This window comes from Serinus canaria, chromosome Z, assembly GCF_022539315.1.
Source record: "Serinus canaria isolate serCan28SL12 chromosome Z, serCan2020, whole genome shotgun sequence".
Lineage (NCBI taxonomy): Eukaryota > Metazoa > Chordata > Aves > Passeriformes > Fringillidae > Serinus > Serinus canaria.
In genome coordinates, this window is record NC_066343.1 from 26,866,696 (window position 1) to 26,886,123 (window position 19,428).

At 39.2% G+C, this 19,428-nt stretch overlaps 1 protein-coding gene across 4 annotated transcripts in view; it reads right to left on the reverse strand.

Annotated features, from left to right (window-relative positions):
* MOB3B (MOB kinase activator 3B) overlaps positions 1-19,428 on the reverse strand; it is an 80,754-nt gene that overhangs the window by 60,390 nt on the left and 936 nt on the right. The window lies entirely within an intron of this gene.

A 19,428-nucleotide genomic window follows, 5' to 3' on the forward strand; every position in this document is an offset into this window, starting at 1 on the left:
TGTATTAAATATGTTGCCATGAGGCAGTAGGCATTAAATTAAAAGGCTCTAGCCAGTTGAATTCAGACTCTCAGAGTTAAATTCTTTATCCAAAAAATCATATTTACTCCCTATTATTTACTCCCTATTGTTGTGAACCTTTCTGCTGTAGTGTAAATTAACTTCTTATACCTACCTTTTTTGTCTTAGAAGACATTGAGTTATGACCATCTGTATTGGATTTCCAGGGCCTGGTTCTGGAAATAGCAAGGGAAAGGGAGGGATTCTGTGGTGGCTTTGTGACAGGATGCTGGACACTTCTTCCATGTCTTACAGAGCTAGCTCCTGGTGGCTCCAAAGACAGATGTGCCTCTGGCCAAGGTTGGACCAATTAGAAATGGTGTTAATGCCTCTGCATTAACATATTTAAGAAGAAAGAAAAACAAAAAGAGGTTGTGCTGTTGTAATTGTGACCAGAGAAGAGCAAAGTGAGAATATGTGAGAGGAACAATGCTGCAGATCTGTGAAGGAGAGGCAGGGTGTACTCTGGGCACTGGAGCCAAGATTCCTCTGCAGGCTGTGGTGCAGTCCATGGTGATGCAGCTGTGCCCCTGCAGCCCATGGGGATCCACGGGGGATGCAGAGATACACCCACAGCCCATGGAGGGGCCCATGCTGGATGCCTGGAGGAGGCTGTGATCCTTTGGGAGACCTTTAGAGAGAGGGGCCCTGCCCCCAGGCGGGAGCAGCCTGTCCTTGATGGACTACACCCTATGGAAGAGTGACCCACACTGCAGCAGTTTCAGGGGGGGCTGGTGCCCAAGGGAGGGACCAGCAGGTCACAGGGAGCTGTTGCTAATGCGATGGAGCTGCATCAGAGAAGTTCATGGAGAACTGTCTCCCATGGGAGACACCCCAGGGTGCAGCAGAGAATGACTCCTCTCCCTGAGCTGTGGGAGCTGCCTCAGATGATGAACTGACCATAACCCCTATTTCCTGTCTCCTTGCACCACCAGGGTAAGAAGTAGAGCTGGAAAGAGGGAGGAGTGGGGGGAAGGTGCTGTTAAACGTTCATTTTACTCCTCATTATCCTGCTCTGATTTTCTTAGTAATATATTCAAGGCATATCTCTAAGTTGAGCCTGTAATGCATGTGACATTATTTGATGAGTGATCTCTCTCCTGGTCCTTATCTCAACTCAGGAACCCTTTGTAAAATTTCCTCTCCTTTGTCCAGCTGCAGAAGAGAGTGACTGAGCGGTTTTGGTGGGTATCTGGTATCTAGCCAGGGCCAACCCATGACACCATCTTTTAATCCTAACTAGGTTCCTAGATAAGAACATGAGTAGGACAGACTTTGGAAAACAGAAGCTGTATTGGTGATCCACAGCTCTCTCTCAGGCCTTTATTTATTTGCTAAGTTCTGTTTTATTAACATGTTAGTTTGATACAGAATATGGTACACTGAAAGGAGGTTATTAGTTACTGAGGTTATCACAGCAGACTCTGATGCCTCATGCCATGTGGATTCTGCAGTCTGTCTCAATGGAAAAGCCTTGAGAACTTTGAAGACTCTGGAGACTCTGCAGGAAACCTATCTGGTTGACTAGAAGAGCTGGGTTACACAGACATCTCCCGGTTTGTGCTCCAGTTATACTGCTAAGAGATTGATTATTAATAATTTGCAATTCTGTCTAAAAAATAATGTGACTTGGGGATTGCATTTGGGTGATTGTATTTTGTAAAGCAGAACACACTAGAACTTAAGATTGCCTGAAGCAAACAGAAGAAAGAAAGTTATGCACCCTTCAGACTCCTCATAAAAGAGAGAGAAGCTGTTTAGATATGTAGTCAGGAAGGAATGCAAAATCCCTTTACTTGCAAAGGATTTTGCAAGTAAAAAACACTAAAGAAGAGCACTAAGGAAGTTAATCATATTAACCTGTGTTGAACCCTACAGATAACAGCCAGGAGTTAACTTTGACAATCATTGTGTATCCCTTCCAACTCTGTGATTCTTATACTCTACTTTTCCTCCATTCCCAGGGACAAAATGCTTCAGCAGAAGGCTTTTCAACCTAAGCACTTTCATTGCAAGACAAGATCTCTTAAAGGTAATGTGAAATCAAGATTTTGTTCAGGGATTACAGTGGAATGCCAGCAATATCTTACATAGTATATGTTACACTTCTGAATTGTCTCATTCCGTGCATCCCAACAGAAGAACACTGCCCCTGCAATCTGCCACATTTGATGACCTGCAGAAATCAGTACATTACTAACTCAAAGCACTATAAAAATGAAGAAGTTAAGAAATTACACCTGCAAGTATAATGAGATATACAATCTAAGAGAAATTTTCCTTCTTTTTAATTCTATAAAGTCATTAATGTAATTAAGTTGTGTTTGGTAGCTTTATCAGTACAATAAACAAAATAAATCAGATTATGAAAGCTACTTATTTTAATAGTGAAATATCAGGTTTTCAAATGACTGCTATCAAAACCACTGTCTCATGTAAAAAATATGTCTCCTTGAGTGCTTTGGGAACAGCAGATGGAAGCAAGAAATATGACAGCAAGCCATTTGTCCAAGGTCACACACCAGGCCAATAGATATCAAGGAAGGAAAACACTGTTGCCTCATTTGGAGTTGCCATCTGTTCATAAAGCTGAACTCTAAATACATTCTATAAACAGATTTGGCCCCTCTGTTTAACTCAGCTTGAACCTGCTCAACATAATATATATCCCAATTTCCAGGGAAAATGGAGTCCTTTGGATCTAATAAATTCACAGTGGAAATGAAATACCTGAACTTTAGGATGCCAGAAAAACGGATAACACAAACTTGACATCTTCTACACATATATTCTTTATTCATCAAGGGTTTTAAAGCTGTCCTTCCAAAAGACTTTGAAATAAGCATTGGAGTGAACTGGTTCATGGCTTCAGCACATCAAAAGTTCCTGTGTTCAGAAGCTGCCCAAAACATTGATCTGTCATATGCAACCCTCTTCAATTGCCTGTCATGTGTGGCTAAGCAATTTCAAAATAAACATGGGTGCCAAAGACCAGTTACTAATGTCACAGAATTAAAAGACTCATGCCAATTCACCAATTCCACAAGTGATATACTCCCATACAGTCCAACTGCTTACTCAGCAAAGACTAAGACAGGGCTTAGGAACCACCTAAGTTTTAGGTTCTGTGCAAGTTCTTCCACAGACAGACTTCTGCAAAATTCTAAGTAGCAAACAAGACCGTACCAGTAGTTTTTACTCTGGAGTCACAATCCACACAGCAAATCAACTGAATATCACTAGATTCACTGAGGGTCTTCAAGCAGGAAATTTGAACTGTTTCTGATACAGCGTTAGACCAGATGTGGGATCCACTATGGTCCCTTCCAGCCTTACCCATTCTGTGATTCTGTGAGAATGGATGGTACTGTATACCATCCATTCTCACAGAACACAGAAGAACAGATAAAGTCATATTTTCATGGGGCTACACTTCTCTGAACACAGAAAAACAGATAAAGTCATATTTTCATGGGGCTACAAGAGCTATTCCTAACCTAGAATCCATCCTCTTACAGGAACCTCTCTGGTCACACATTCCTGGCAAGGTTTATGAGAGCCTTCAGAACAACTTTGTTACTTAGTAATGTATCAACAACAGAACGTAGTGTTCCTGCAACCATTTAGCATCCTTTAGCCAAGATCATTAGCAAGGCAGGCTTTTAGTCTTGCTGGTAATATCCATTTTCATATGTGACCAGCTCCTGAGGGGAAACAAAGCTTATTTGAAACACTAACATTTGAGGGAGGGGCAGGACAAAGACGCAAATGACACAATGAGATGGGTACACAAGAAAGAAAAAACAACCAAACACAAAAGCCCCAAACAAACAAAACAACAACTAAAAAACTAATAAATAAGCAGAATATGGCATGGTTATTATGCCTGCTGTCAAACCAAGCCGATGTAAACATTCTTGGTTTCCACCTTATTTTGCAGTTTTTCACAAAATGTCCACAGCCATGACACTTGATGACAATAATTGCTTAGACTTACTTAGCTCTCTATGAAAGTTATTAACTTTTAAGAACTTTTTAAGGGAAAACATTTAATTATCTATTACATTTTTAAAACTGTTTTATTGGAAACACTACTTTACACAGTCCAAAGTGTCTGTCTTGCTAACAATAACCTTAGAAACCACCATCCTCCTTCAATGATGTTTGAAAAAGCCATTCAAGTCTCAAAAAAAAGCCCTCAAAATAAGCTCAGTCTTACAGAGCACATAAAATTAGCTGCTGAATGAGAAAGAAAACAAGCCTACTGACCAACAGGAAAAAATCTCATCCCTCATCACTCAGCACACAAAAACATAGAATAGCTTGGATTGGAAGGGACCTTACAGACCATTCTGTTCCAATCCTCCTCTTTTGGACAGGAAACCTTCCACTAGATCATCTGAGCCTCATCCAGCCTGGTCTTGACCACCTCTAATGATGTGGAGTCCACAACCCCTCTGGGCAACCTGTGCTATGTTCACAGAAAAGAGTTTTTTCCTAATATCTAGCCTAAACTGGCCATCATTTAACTTAAGGCCACTTCCCCTTTTCCTATGACCACATGTTTTTGTGCAAAGCCCATCTCCGGCCTTCTCATAAGGCCCCTCTAGGTACTGGAAGGTGTTATAAGGTCTCCCTGGACCCTTCTCCATTCTAGACTGAACAGCCCAAATTTTCTCTGCTTGTGTTGAAAAGAGAGGTGCTCCAGTCCCCTGATCAACTTAGTGGCTCTTCTCCTGACTTGCTCCAATAGGTCCATATCTCTCTTGTGTTGAGGCCCCCAGAGCTGGATGCAGTGCTCCAGGTGGGGTCTCATCATAGTAGAAGAGAGCAGAGGGACAGAATCGACTCCTTCAGCCTACTGGCTATGCTCCTCTGGATTGTTCTCATCACCATCATCCCTGCCCAGAGAAAGGAAAGGAGATTAGCTTTCCAGTCACACTATTTTTCCAAGTTGAGACAGTATTAAAGCCAAACAGGAGAGAAAAAGGACCAGCTCTTTGGGTAGGAGTTAACCATCACATCAATTTGGCTGTGTGCAGTAAACTTCACCTTAAGCTTGGGATCATTCATGTCCTGTTAGAGGCTTGCTCCCAGGAGTAATTTGGCTGATGGAAATCTCCTAAAATACATTCAGTGTAAAATATTTCCTCTGCAGTTGGGAGCAAACAAGTCAGTGGAGCTTTCCCTATTATGTTTATTGGATTCTGTGATTCAAGCCTAAGGGTTTTCCAGGGGAAAAATAAAGTGATGTACACACATTTCCCAGAAACAAAAACTGTTCAGCAGAAAAATCAAGCAAATCTAGTCTGGCATTTTAGTTTCTTCTTTTACCATGACATCTCAACTTTAACTAGACTAGCACTAACACATACAGGTGAAAAAGCATTAGGAACTTTGTAATCCTATTTCTGGGGTAGCGTTTTCATAACCATTCTTTCACTAGCTGCCAAGATGACCTTCTTACAGACGGATGAACAATAACGCTAGTCTGTTTATTACAATTGATTGCAAGCAGATGAAAACATTAGTCACAAAAATCTAACCCAAAGAGTCAGACAATGCAGCCAGATGGAAATTCCTTTGGAAAGTCAAACAGTCCCTCACCCAGGAAAATATTTAGAAATTGAGTTTACTGGGAGGGCATAATGCTCTTCAGGTCATAATAGAGAAGAGTTTTGACCAGCTGCTGTTTAAACATGACCAGTCCCTTTCTTCCCTCTATTTTCACATGCTTTTTCCTTCCCAAACAACCCAGTTCTATTCCTTTTCTTGCCTTTAGTTTCTCCCCTAGGCATCCCATAATAAGTCCCGTGTGACCCTGAAATTGTCTTCCTCTGTATGCTGCAATGTGTCCTCTACCTCCAGGCAGCAAAACCAGGAAGGCTGTGAGGTGCTCCAGGACTGACGCATATTGATGCATTTCTCTCCCATGCCATGGAGATGAGGCTGCCCCAGCACAATGCTGGAAGGGGCCTTTCCTCAGAATCCTTACATTGGGTCTTTGCCTGCCACTGTCCCTTGTGCTCCTCTGGGTTTGAGGAGATAGGACCCAGTGATGGGGCTGGGAGCAGCTGCGGAAAGGGTTACTAAGGCTTCTTCATACCTGCCAATGTTCCTCTGAACTACACTGTGGAGCACAGGCAAGTTTTTTTCACATAAACTAACAGTTTATCACTACTACTTCTTAAGCAAGAAAAGAGTGCAATACTGAAGGAAACAAAGACAATATGAAAGCTAAAGTAGCATCTCCCTCAGAATTTAGGGTTGCCAAAAATCAAAACTGATTTTCAGGCCTCAGGTCTTTTTTTTCTGCTTTTTTCAACATTCTTCATAATGATTTCATTAGACAATCTTGACAAAGAGCCCAGGTAAAACTGTATAATACTCCCAAGACTTGTATTAAATAGATATATTTACTTTGTAAAGAAAAATGTAATTAAAATATAGGAAAACTATGAAACTTTGAACCTAGACAAATTCATTTAGGTGAATTCAGACCTGGGATCTCAGTTCCATTCAGCTGACACCTAGTCCTTTGTACTAGACCTTCAGCTTTATCCTCTGGATTTTGTTTTCACCTCCCAGCTGAGCCATAAAACGTTCATATCATCATCTGCTTTAGTGCAAAATGGGATCCTGAGTCCAAAAGTTCTTTAGCCTTCACTGAAACTTAACAGGCTATGTAAGCATAACTACAAGACATTTTGATGCTCACATTTGTTACAGACATAAAAAATCTGTAACAGACAGATTTTTAAAATTATTATTATTATTGTTGTTGTTGTTGTTATTGTTTTTGTTGAGAAAAACAAACCACAAAAAGAAGCAACCAAAAAAATCCAAACCAAACAACCACATTCTATATCACTAGACAAAAAAATGGTTCTTTTCATCAACTCTTGGTTCATCGACCAGACTTCAGAGAAGTGTTCAGGAGGCAAGAACACAATGAAATGCAAAATCCTGAAGCACTGAAAATAAAGCACAGATGCATAGCTTCTGGCTTACTCATTCAAGCCAACTCTTCTCATTCCCACAGGAAATGTATTTCCTTATTTACAGGAAGAGATAAGGAAAGGGCCACTGTGAGGTGCTTGGTCACAGGCTGGCTGGTTTGCCCTACAAGGTAGAATGTGTCTTTCTCTCTCCTCTATTTTCAGGAAAGAAGAGTTCTGATTTAGAAGATGGTAATCTCCATGTAGAACCTCAGATGTCCCCAAATTAGGGGGGTTATGCATAATATTAGGTAGACACAACTCAGCTACTCTGAGAAGCAATTGTCCTGACTTGTCCTCAGACAAGCTGCAGAAAGCAAACAGGTCTCTGATCCCTAACCCTGACCTGAAGGTTCTTACACAGGATATTCTCTCCTTCATCACTTACAATCACTCCATACTGCCTAATCTCCACTTGGAATTTTGATTTTTTTCCCACAACAATCAAATATTTCATGGGTTTCCTATGAAATGACAGTGGAAGGAAAAGAGGGATGACAGTGTATAAACAGAATAGAACCACTGAACAGTGAATTAGATCCACTTTGTTACACAGCACTAAGCTGCTTCTCATATTACTTTAGTACTGGTCCTTATTTACTTTAAATCAATGTTCAATTTAATGCAAAAGATCCATACACATGTACACCAAATTGAAATTAAAAAGACATCTGTGCAAATCAATGTGTTAAATCTACCATAGCCCTCCTGATTCTCTCTTCAGTCTTTTAAACACAAAAATATCCCTACCACAAATTTAATTAATAAACCAACTTCTCTGAAGACCTCTGTGTGTAGATAGTTTGCAACAATACCACAATATAACTACAGCCTTAGCATCAGCAGAAGCAAAACAAGAATAATCGTGGGAGAGTTCCTATATTACTAGGATACTACTGTGTAACTGCTGAAGTCATTCACTGGTTTGCTAAAAGAAACTGCTTATCCATAGCAATCTTTCATTCTGTTAGACTATAATATGTCCTCCCAAGTATCAATAGGATTTATTTTTCCTTTAAAAAATACTTTCTAATCTCAAGATCATTGTGGAATTCCTTCACTGCTTGCATCTGTCCTGGTTTAACCCCAGTTGGCAACTAAGAACCACACAGCCACTCGCTTACTCCTCCCCCTTCCCCAGTGGGAAGGAAAATCTGAAAGAAAAGTAAAACACGTAGATTTAAATAAGAACAGTTTAATAAGTGACACAAAATGCAATATCATCATCATCATCACAATGATAAACAACAACAGCCACAAAAATGGTGATAAAGAGGAATAAAATCCAAAAAAAGATAAGTGATACACAATACAATTGTTCATCACCTACTGGCCAGTGAAAGATCTGCAGCTCCTGTACAACTCCCCCCAGTTTATATACTGGGCATGATGTTCTATGGTGTGGAATACCCCCTTGACCAGTTCAGGTCAGCTGTTTTGGCTGGGCTCCCTTCCAACTTCTTGTGCACTTGTTCATTGCCAGAGCACAGGAAACAACAGCCATTATGGCAACAGCCAAATCATTAGTGTTTCATCAACACTATCCTCCTGCTGAATCTAAAACACAGCATGCAATTAGGAAAAAAACAAACTCCATTCCAGACAAAATCAGGACAACATCAAATACTTCTGAGCTTATACATTTTCCGTATTCTTTTTCAAATATGCCTTTAATTATGCAGACTGAATAACATAAAGGTAAATCACTTTGGTTCACTTTTAGAATTAGCAATCCATAAAGATTCCCACAAGAAGAAAAGCAAATCTGCCTGCTAAATACTTTGTAATTTTTGCTTATCTTAATGTTAAATTCAGTCCTCCTTTTCAACCACCAGTGACTTCCTATATTGTGATTATAAGAACCAGTTCAAAAGGCTGGTACTGTACTAGAGGAAGTCAGTGATACATAGAAACATAGCACTTTGTTAATGCATATTCAAGAACCAACCAAGCACTTCAATTTCAAGCCACAATGCTTATGTGGCACTTAGAAGTGTCATTATCAAAGGCTCAGATTGATTCAGACACTTAGAATTCATCTAGTGGTGCCTACCTGCAGTCCTACTGCAACCTGGCCCAAAGACCTGATAGTCAGAGAATTACATCAGCCAGACCCTGGGAGAAAAATTTCAGCTTTACACCAGCTGGAATAGTCCTGAAGATGGGACATTTTGCTACCAACACAAGTGAATTCAGTCTCCTTGAGAGCTTGTTTTCATGAGAGTGATGTCCAGGTATTAGAAACATGAATTACTTGCTCGTAGAATAATCTTGTTAAGATTTAGGGCTTGTCATGCTTCAATGATCACAGACCTAGCAGAAGGTTAGCAGAGCTGGGGGAGAATGATACACCACTGAGAGAAGACACAAAGAATGCAGAATTTGTAGGCCACAAGGTCATTTGGGAGAACTCCCAAGATAAGGAAGTAAAAAAGCCAACACTTCAACTGGGTAAAGGGAAATTCTGGCAAGGGAAAATAATGACCACGGACTCAAGAAACACACTACTCAAGGAAGAGAAAGACTGAGTGAGCAGATTAATTAGCAAAAGAAGCAAGGGAATAATTTAACCAAGAGAAGACAGATTTATAACAGATTAATAACAGAATTATGTAACTTGCAACAAATGAACATTAATACCTTTGCTAAAATGTAGAAACAGTAAAAAGTTTTGATAGTCTGTGTGCTGGGTTTGTGGGTTTGTCACCCAGCACCCCCTTCTGTGCAGAACTGTAAATAAATCAAATACCTCAGCTCTGTGCGTGGATCAGCCTCTTGCATTAACAGGTGAAAGAACCCATTTTAGGACAACAACCTTGGTGATCCAAATGGGAGGTATAAAGCCTTGCCTTGCCTGGATCACCTTGCTGCCACCAGCAAAGGAGAATCAGATCAAATAGGATTTGCACCCATTTGATTGGAGACTCCATCAAATCCTCTCCAGCATCGAGGCGGTGAGCAACTCAAAGGTATAACACTCCAGAGGTATTTGAACAAGGGCAAAAGTGGTGTGAATTTCAAAAATGGTGAGTATCAAACTTCATTTTGTTGTAACTGATCAGTGCAACCAGTCCTGGGCTGATCAGTGGGATTGGTAGTTGAAAACTTCAAGCTCTGTGTAAATTAGATAAGGAAGATTTGGAACAGTGACTGTCACTGTACACAACATAAATAGTGTGTGAAAGAGAGGAGGTGTCCTCCTATCTTTGCTGACACAAGGTCAGAGCACTGTGTAAATAACAACAGATCAGTACTGGGAAATAAATAAATAAATGCTTAGGCATTCAAATTGTTACACACAAAACTGTGTGATGGAAGAGAGCACTTTTTCTTTCTCTGACAACAAGGAGTTGGAGCAGAGAGTAAAAAATTATTTGTATTAGAGGTCTGGACCTAAGGATAAAGAAATTGGGCAATTGAGTATTGGCAAACCAGTCCAATAATTCTACCCAGTAGTTCTTGGGGTTTTATTTTGAAAAGCTGGAGTAAGCTGGGGAAGATCCAATAACTAAAGATAAATTGAATACATACTGTAAGCAGTAGTGGACATCTTATAAATTGGAGAATGGGGAAAATGGATTTTTGTGGTATTATTTTGGAGTTGGTATTTTGTTGCTGACTTGGTAAATGGGATAAGTTTTGGTTTATGCTGATGCTTTTATGACATTGTATAGAGACCCAGGTATTCAGAAAAAGTGTATGTTGGGAGGAGATATGCTGAAGTCATGTACTAAGGCGAAGATCGTGTGTTGCAGGGGGATGAGGCAGAACATGTGTGAATGTTAGTTCCCTCCTTTTCACACCATATAACATAGGAGTGGGGATGGACAAAGAGAATATGGATCAAAATAATGAGCATATGGGAAGTATGGATTTTAGTCCTGTTACTGGTCAGACTCAAGGAAATATTCAAACAGGGATATAGGCAACTTTAAAACAAGCAGCAGAGGTCTGCCAGGTTTTATACATGTGCTTTCTTATATTTCATAATTGTCAAATTGGAAGTGATCTGTTGGTTTGTACCGAGAGAATCTTTATGTAAAGTATTGGCTTTTGGAAATTGTTAACCTAACAGTTAGGTTACTCTAACTGGGGTCATACTTAGGCTAGATTGATTACCATGTTACTGTGGAAAGAAAAGAGATTGGCATTACAAAGGTGAAAGAAACGTGATAAGCAAGGGGCTTGGGGCCTGAAAGGCCCCTATTTCCCCTGCACAAACACACACATACTCTTCTGGCCTGAATCAATGTGATATTTGTAGGCAGGAAAGGTCACTGAAAACATGGAAACATTATTATGCTGGAGAATTTTTTTACAATGAATGAAGGGACCAGGGGAACGTATCAAGGAATCCCCAGGAGACCCTCTAGTTCCAGTAAAACCAGAGAAAAAAAAATGAATGTTTTATAAATAGCAAGGAGACATATTCAATAAAAACTATTTATAAGGGCTATGTAAAGTTACAGCACTGATTTTTGGTGCAGTTTTATGGCCATTCCTGCAACTCACAGAGTGGCCAGTTGGAGACATTAAACTGACTCATGAGTTTCTATATGCCAGAATGTTGCTGTCCTTTCTAGGATGAGATTTATTATGCAAGTTAAATGCTTGAGTCAGAAAGCTCTACATATCTCACAAGGTAAGGCACAGAGGGCTTAAACCTGTTTACGTATGACCCAGACCCCAGAGAAACAAGAGAGTCAGAAGGAACAGGATTTAAGAGCAATAAGCCAAATAACTGCAGACAAATACTGATGTAACTGGTTTGGATTTAAAAGATGCTTTCTTCTGCATTTCAGTGGATGAGCAGAGCCAGACTCTCTCCCACACCAGGTGAAAGAACCCACTTTGAGACAATGGGAGGAGCCTTCAGAACAAGAGTTTTCTTACTCTGAAATATAAGGAATTCCCCTTTTTCAGGTAAAAGCATGCTTTCCTTAATGGATCACAAAATTGAGGCTGATTCATCAAAGCTTCTCTGAACATTGAACTATCAGAGATTTTGGAGAAAAAGGCATCTGTCTTAAGAGTTTTACATCTTTTTTTGCCAACACAGTCATAGCAACATCCCTAGTGAGCAATGCCTGTGTCAACAACAAGGTTATTTTGCTAATAAAATTTAAGCCATTGCCCAAACAAAACAATTTATCCTACTAAAATAAATAAAATTACATCTTGCTTTGGTTGCATATCTGTTAGCCAGGAATGTGATTATCTTTTACTGTCTTTGCCAATTTAAGCATAAAAGTAAAATTTTTCAAGCAGGACTGCCAATTCTAGTAAGAATGTAAGAAGATGAAATGCTCTTACCACATTCTAACCTGCTAATCTGCCAATATCCTCTGAATCACTGGATTGACTGATTTACTCATTTTTCAATTAAATACAGCAGAAATGAGCAAAACCTTTGCAACTGTGTGAAACTGAAATGAACAGTAAATTTGGCAGGACCATAGTTGTTAGAAAGAGCAACTCCCACACAGTGAGTAATACCCAGCATGTTGTACAGATGAAATAAATTCAGAGATGTGAAAGAAGCATGAAAGCAAGACAAGACAACCGAGAAACTGCAAGCTTACAGATCTGCAAAAAGGAAAGGAAAATAGTGCTGACTGCTTCATCAGCAGGACCATTATGGTTCAGAGAAGTTTACTGCAAATTTGCATGATAATGGCATTGTACATCAAAATCTCACGTTCAGTTTGTCTTTTCCAAGGAAACAAAGTGAACTACCATATCATGAACTTTCTGTGGAAAATGGGTGGTTATTTTCCCCAGCAATGTCTCAGCGAAACAACTGATTTCAGATTCCCTGTAGAGATTACCAAGGTCACACAGAAGAACATCATAAGGATCATCTATGAGTTCCTTCAACACATCTTCCAACTATTTAGCAAAAATCTTCCTATTGATGTTTGGAATACAAGCAAGATTGAGAACTTCCAAAATGGAATTCATCATCAAATTGAAGAACTGGAGACGTGTTTGTCAGAAGAACAATCAAAAGCAAGAAACAGTTTTCAAACGTGGATCCTAAAAAGCTCGACCTACAGCATAAAAAAGTACTTTCAAAGAATCACCAATTTCTTAAAAGATAAGCAATACAGCCATTGTTCCTGGGAAGCAGTTCAAATGGAACTGAGAACATGTCATATAATTTTTGACAGTCTTTTGAAAAAAAAAACGACATAAAGAGGTAAAATCTTCTCTGTTTTGTTTCTTTTTAATAATACAATAATTTCCCACATCTTGATATGTTTTTCATATCCACATTTTAATAATTTTCAAATTGACAGTAGGGACTTGCTTTCAAAAACCATTCAGTATTTTAAGTTAAACATGTAGAGTACTTAAACGAAAGGGCATTTGGTACCATTGCTTCTGTAGAAGGTCTTTAAAAATACAAGAGGATATTGCTCCTGTATTGTCTCTTTTCACTACTTTGAAAAATGTTTTGTAGCCTTTCCACATAAAATAACAGTTGCTTTACAACCTGAAAAATTTACATACATTACTGCATAGATTTTATATTTGTAGTACTTCACTAACTCAGGAAAAAAGTACAGACATGCATAAGGAAGACAGACCTTCATGTAGTCTAATGCATTATGAAGATCTTATATTACTTAAAAGATGAGAATTTAAGATGACCAGAACATCTTTAAACTCAAAAAATAATGGCAGGTAGTCCTCTCAAACAAGAAAAGTCAATTACCAGCTTTGATCTTTATTTTGCAAGTATAATTATCTCCATAGCCTACAGAGAGATATTTATAGATATGAAATATACATATATGAAATATATATATGAAATATATATTTATATTTACTTATATATAGACAGATTTTTATATATATCTTTCTATACAGCATATTGAATAACTACAGCATAGATTTTCAGGACATGTTGATTCACAACACTATGTAAAATATGAATGCATTCAATGTACTTCAAGTTCATAAGCAGACAAATTAATCTGAAAAGAGCTACTGTGTGAACACATATTAATAAATTTCTTCCATTCCTCTTCCATCTTTCTTTCCTCCATTCAGGCAGAATCAAGCAGTACTTCAAATTATCATCTTCACCAGTTTAACTGTTACTCAAGACACCTTGAATACGCTATGCTCTCTGTACGATTCCCTATACATTTGAAGGCTGGATGACCTCTAACATGGATTTTTTTCCACCTCAGATTTCATATATCTTCAAGCATATCTCATTTCTCATATATTTTTATCATAAATTGAATGTGTCAAACTTGAATGTAAGAAGAAGAATTAAAATATGTCCATGACTTCTGGAACTGGGGAAGAAAAAGGGATTATTTTGACAAAAAAAAAAAAAAAAAAAAAAAAAAATTAATGTACTGTTACTATTACCTGTGTACAGAATCTCAAGATTTTGCTAAAAGTTTAAGGGCTGGACTGTAACTTGAGTTGCCTTCCTTTCCTTTATTCAAATGAAACATATACCTAAAAAATCCTTTCTCACTTTGGCGGGGGGGGGGGTGGGGGGGAGGGGGGCAGGAAGGAAAACTGATTCTGCATGCAGCTATTGTAATGGATTGGTATAATTCCTTATTCCAGGAATGCAACAACAGGGTATTTACAAGTGCCTAATTTTAGCCATCCAAATTAGACTGGGCTAGGGAGATCAGGCCCACGCACTCCCCTTTCACATGCTCCTGCTTTACAGAGACAGGGAGGAAAGAATGGCCTTCAGACTCCTGACTATAATTCTGCTTTCAATCACCAACAGAAGAGCTCAGTTCTTAACTGGTTGTATGGGAAACATAAGAGCAGTTTGGCACACAGATAATGTAACATTCCCAACTTTATTAGTCAGTCTCTGTTTTATTAATGTAAACACTTTGCAACTACGTTGACACTGAAGTGATTTTTGATATCTGCAAAATATGTTCAAGTACACTTAACTCAGAATCTTTTTTTTTCCTTAATTTGCTGCTTTTGATGTGTGGTTACTGTGGGGATTTAACGTAAACCAATTTTGGATATCAAACTCAAGGAAGATGACAATCTGAAGGACATGATCTTGAGGTTTCCCTATGCATAATGTATCAGGCAAGATGATATAAGGTTGTATCAGTGTACCTATATTTATATTTTACTTTCTTTGCTCTGCTCTGCACTTGGATTCCAGTCTCTAAAAAGCCAAGTCAGCACAGGCTTCAGCAGGTACGACTGGTAACAACCTTGCACAGCCTACTGATTCTAACTAGATTCTCTCAGTTCTCCATGGAATCACAGCATGTTTTGGTTAGGTAATGACAGCACCTTGACCTAAAAAGAGTTCATCCCTGGACAGTGTGGAAACATTCACTTCCTCCATCTGCTCTTCTGGGGAGGTACTTCAATGACCAGAAAAATATATGCCTATTAACTCAAGCATTCCTCATTGTCAATTGTGAGTCTCACTTCCAAAATGCAGGCTGTTTGTGGGTTTTTTTGAAAGGGAGGAGAGTGACCTCATTTGATGATAATTTGGCGTATCCAGGTAAGCTTACCTAACTGATGTCAGCTGAGCTTTTATAGGGAACACAGCTGTTTAAGAACTGCCCCATGCTAGCTCTCTGCAAAAAAAAAAAGATATGCTTTTACAAGTTACAGTTAACTGTATCTTTTAGAAGAAAAAAGAAGTAACTGTAACCAATACTGTTTTCACATTTCATACCTGGAATTCAATCTTAAGCCTCCTTGAGGAAACAATACGCAACTTTCTACTCCTATGGAAAGAACCGCATTTTCTGAAACTGAATATGGTCTTCTACTATTTAAAGTCAAAAAACTAAGTATTGACTTTTTTTTCTTTAAATGAATACTTAAAAATTAAGTACTGAACGTTCTCATGAAAAATTCTAGACTACTGCTGTTACATATAACTCTTATAATTAAACTTTTTATAACTTTCTATCACTGCTGTAACTGGAGATCAAAAGAAACAAAACCACATCTGTTTGTTCAGGTTTTCTTAGTGTATTGGCTTCAATATATCTGTGAATAGACACCACTTCAATGTCTATCTTAATCAAGTACTCTAATACCATGCCAGTGGGTACAAGAACAAAGGGGGGGGTAGGGCGAGGGAGAGAGACACTAAAATGGTAAAGTGAAAACAATTACTAATTCTTAAAACTGGTAAAAATTTCAAAGCCACCTAAAATTTTTTGGGAAAAAAAAAAAAGACTAGATTTCAAGATCCTTTTTTTTTTTTTTCTTGGTTAAAAGAAGAAAAAGTTAAAGCTCCTATTCTGCAGGAAGCATCATCTGAAGTGATCACTGCTAGCATTTGTCCTGTATTGTACTGATCAATGAAAGGTTGGATTACTTTGAAATACAGACAGTTGTGAGCTGGAAAAGATAAACTGCAATTCTGCTGAGATGAAGAGCTGAAGTAAGGAATAAATACAAGAAATCAGCCCCCAGTCACACCTTTCCAGTTTCAGGACACTGGAAGTGCCACCCAAGTCAATGCCTGGTATCAGGGCTCATGAAGCTACCTAAAACACCCACTCAGCACCCTCTCCAGAGGGTGCATTCTTCCATCTGCTACAATTTGCTTTAAAACTTCAGAGTGGCATAATTTTGTTTTCATTTTTCTATACCCAAATGGTAGTATGTGCTAAAACACAAAAACCAAAAAAACAAAATCCAAAACTAATGCTCGCTACAGTGGATAGAGAGTTATTTTTAAGACAGAAGTGGTCATCTATTACCAACCACCTGGATATACCGCAAGCTATTATCCACAGAATTTACTAATGTCTCTCTAGATTAAAAACCTACACCTTTTGTCAGCATAAGGGCGTATTGAATCTTCAAAAAAGAAAAAAAAAATTGTTTGTATTGCCGTGGTAAGCAAATGCCCTCAACAGCAGAAGCAGCACATGTCTTAGATTAAAAGTGATGACAGATTTCCTAGACCAAACAATTCTTAGAAACTGTTGGCCAAAGAGCCCCCTGCTGTCAAAAAGTGTGTTCCCATTAAGCTATTGATTCCGCTAAGTCCCCTGTTCTCTTTCCAGGGGAAATCAAACAGCAGTGATGGTTCACAAGACTAGATGACCCAGTTTTACATTCTTTCTTCCTCCCTTTCCCTCCTTCCAATCTCACATCCTTGTCCTGCTTTAATAGTTGCTGAACCTTTTCCTGAGCCCATCAGACAAACAAAAAAATTATACAAAACAGCCAAACAAATAAAATCCATGCTTTTGTTCAAAGGTAAAGATTTAAAATCAGAGAAAAACACCCACTGCATGTGAGAACCAGCAAAAAAGAGAAAGGGGAGTGCTGCAGCAAGATTGGGTAACAAGAACAGTGAGCAAAACCTCCTCTGCTTTTCTTGTCTGGTCCAAAGGCCTTTAAAAGAACCTCTTAGTTACACAATGTATAATTATCTTCAGCCATACTTGCAGTTCCTTTGAAAGTATTTCTCCTTTAATATACTAATATGCTAATTATCCATCACTAGAACCTTAGTGGAATAGCACAGTGTAGTTTCTCTGGAAATAAATTTACTTCTATAGTACCTAGTTTAAGATTCCAGTTCTAGCTGACTCATTTTAGGTTTCTCTCTCCATCTTATCTGGACAGTTCTTGCCTAAGTCCCTGGCTCAGTAGAGGCTCACAAGACATTTATTTATCTGTCAAAGCATCTAATCCTGAGATAATACCCTAAAACAGAAAAATGAAAATAGCATTGTGTTTTGCCTTAGAAAACTCCATCTGAAATCTCAGTTTACCTAACTAGTGATAAAGACTAAATATTAAACAAAGACAAACATGTTTGTCCTATAACATTTTTAAACAAATGCTATTCCAAATGACTCTGTGGTCCTTGTTCCCAGGGCACTAAGACCTCTCTGTTTCTCTCAGCTTCTGTTTCAAAACACAAGTACCTTCCCCAGGGGCCTAACAATTCCAAGTACTTTGCTGGCAGTTAATAAAGAATATTTTTCAGGAGAGAAACACCAGCAAAGAAACTGAAGTTATCTGGTCCAGTCCCAAGTCTCACGTCACTCACTAATACGTTCTAAGCAGCATCAGCTACTACACCAACACACCAGCAAACTGCATAAAATCATCGCTGCAAGAGGCTTGATGCCAAGCAACATCCTGCCATTCTGCACCCACCTCCTTTTCTCTTTAGCACTTTCTGGAATTCAGTATTGCTTGACTGTACTCTGCCCTGTGCTCCTTTTCTTTCTACCCTACAGTCTGCTTTCAGATGTGCATATTGTCTGTCTAAAAAAACATCAGTTTCCTCCTTCTGGTGTATTTTGGTGGATTTCTTTTTTTGGGGGGGGGGGGGGGAGGGGCATGGGGTGGGTTCCAGGAACGCTCCTTTCTGTGCCCCATGGAGCAGGAAAGCATAACCTGCTCACAGGTCAAAATTACTGGTCCACTCAGATATGTGTGCAAATCTTTAACAAAATGCTTTGCTGTGGAAAAGAGGGAAACAGGCTCTCCTGTACCTACTGCAGTGCAACCAGCACATAAATGCTCCAGTTAGGTATGTCCAGAATATTGTCTCACAAGTATCTCCCATTAAATACAATTTATATCTGTGTGCAAAATACAGCTAAAAGGCTTGGAGAATAGAAGCAATCCTGATGCCTATATAAGAAGTTGTTGAAATTTAAGCAGGGCTGGGAAGGGTCCTCAAACACCTTTATCCTTTAGACAACCATACAGCTATTCAATCAGAATATTTTATTTATGAAAGCTGTCCACAACCACTCCCAGAACAGGCTGATTTGACCATCAAATGGGAGCAAGAGGGCTTCTACATCTTCAAATGCTGGCTGGCAGCAGTCTTGCCAGAAGACAGATGATCTGCAGGGTCAATCAGCTTCAACCAGGACTCTCCAGGAGCTTTTGCCTGCGCCTGACTGCAGCTCTCTTTTAAGCCAACAGCGGGTACCTCTAGGGCGAGCGAGTCGTTGGACCGGCAATTACTCATTTCTTCGTAACAAGCCCTGGGTCAATCTCTGAGAGACCAGCTGTCAGGCTGTCACACTGTGGTTGAAAAGACTTGCAGGGATTTAAAATACTGTGTTCCACTAGGGAACAAGAAGTTTAACACAAACCATTTTTCCTTAAGCAACCTTGCAAACTAAAAGCAAAATCCAGCACCCCGAGCCTGCGTCTCCACAACAGACCTGGCAGATCAGCTGCACTGCACGTTTCTTGAGACACTAACTTCGCCCACAGCATTAAAGAAAGTGCAGCAAAATTGCCATTTTTAAGAGGCTGTGTCTCAGCGTTTGCCACGGAAGACGACAAGCTCCCGGCTGACTCTCCCACCCCTCTGTTCTACACAGTAACAACAGGACCAGCACTCAGG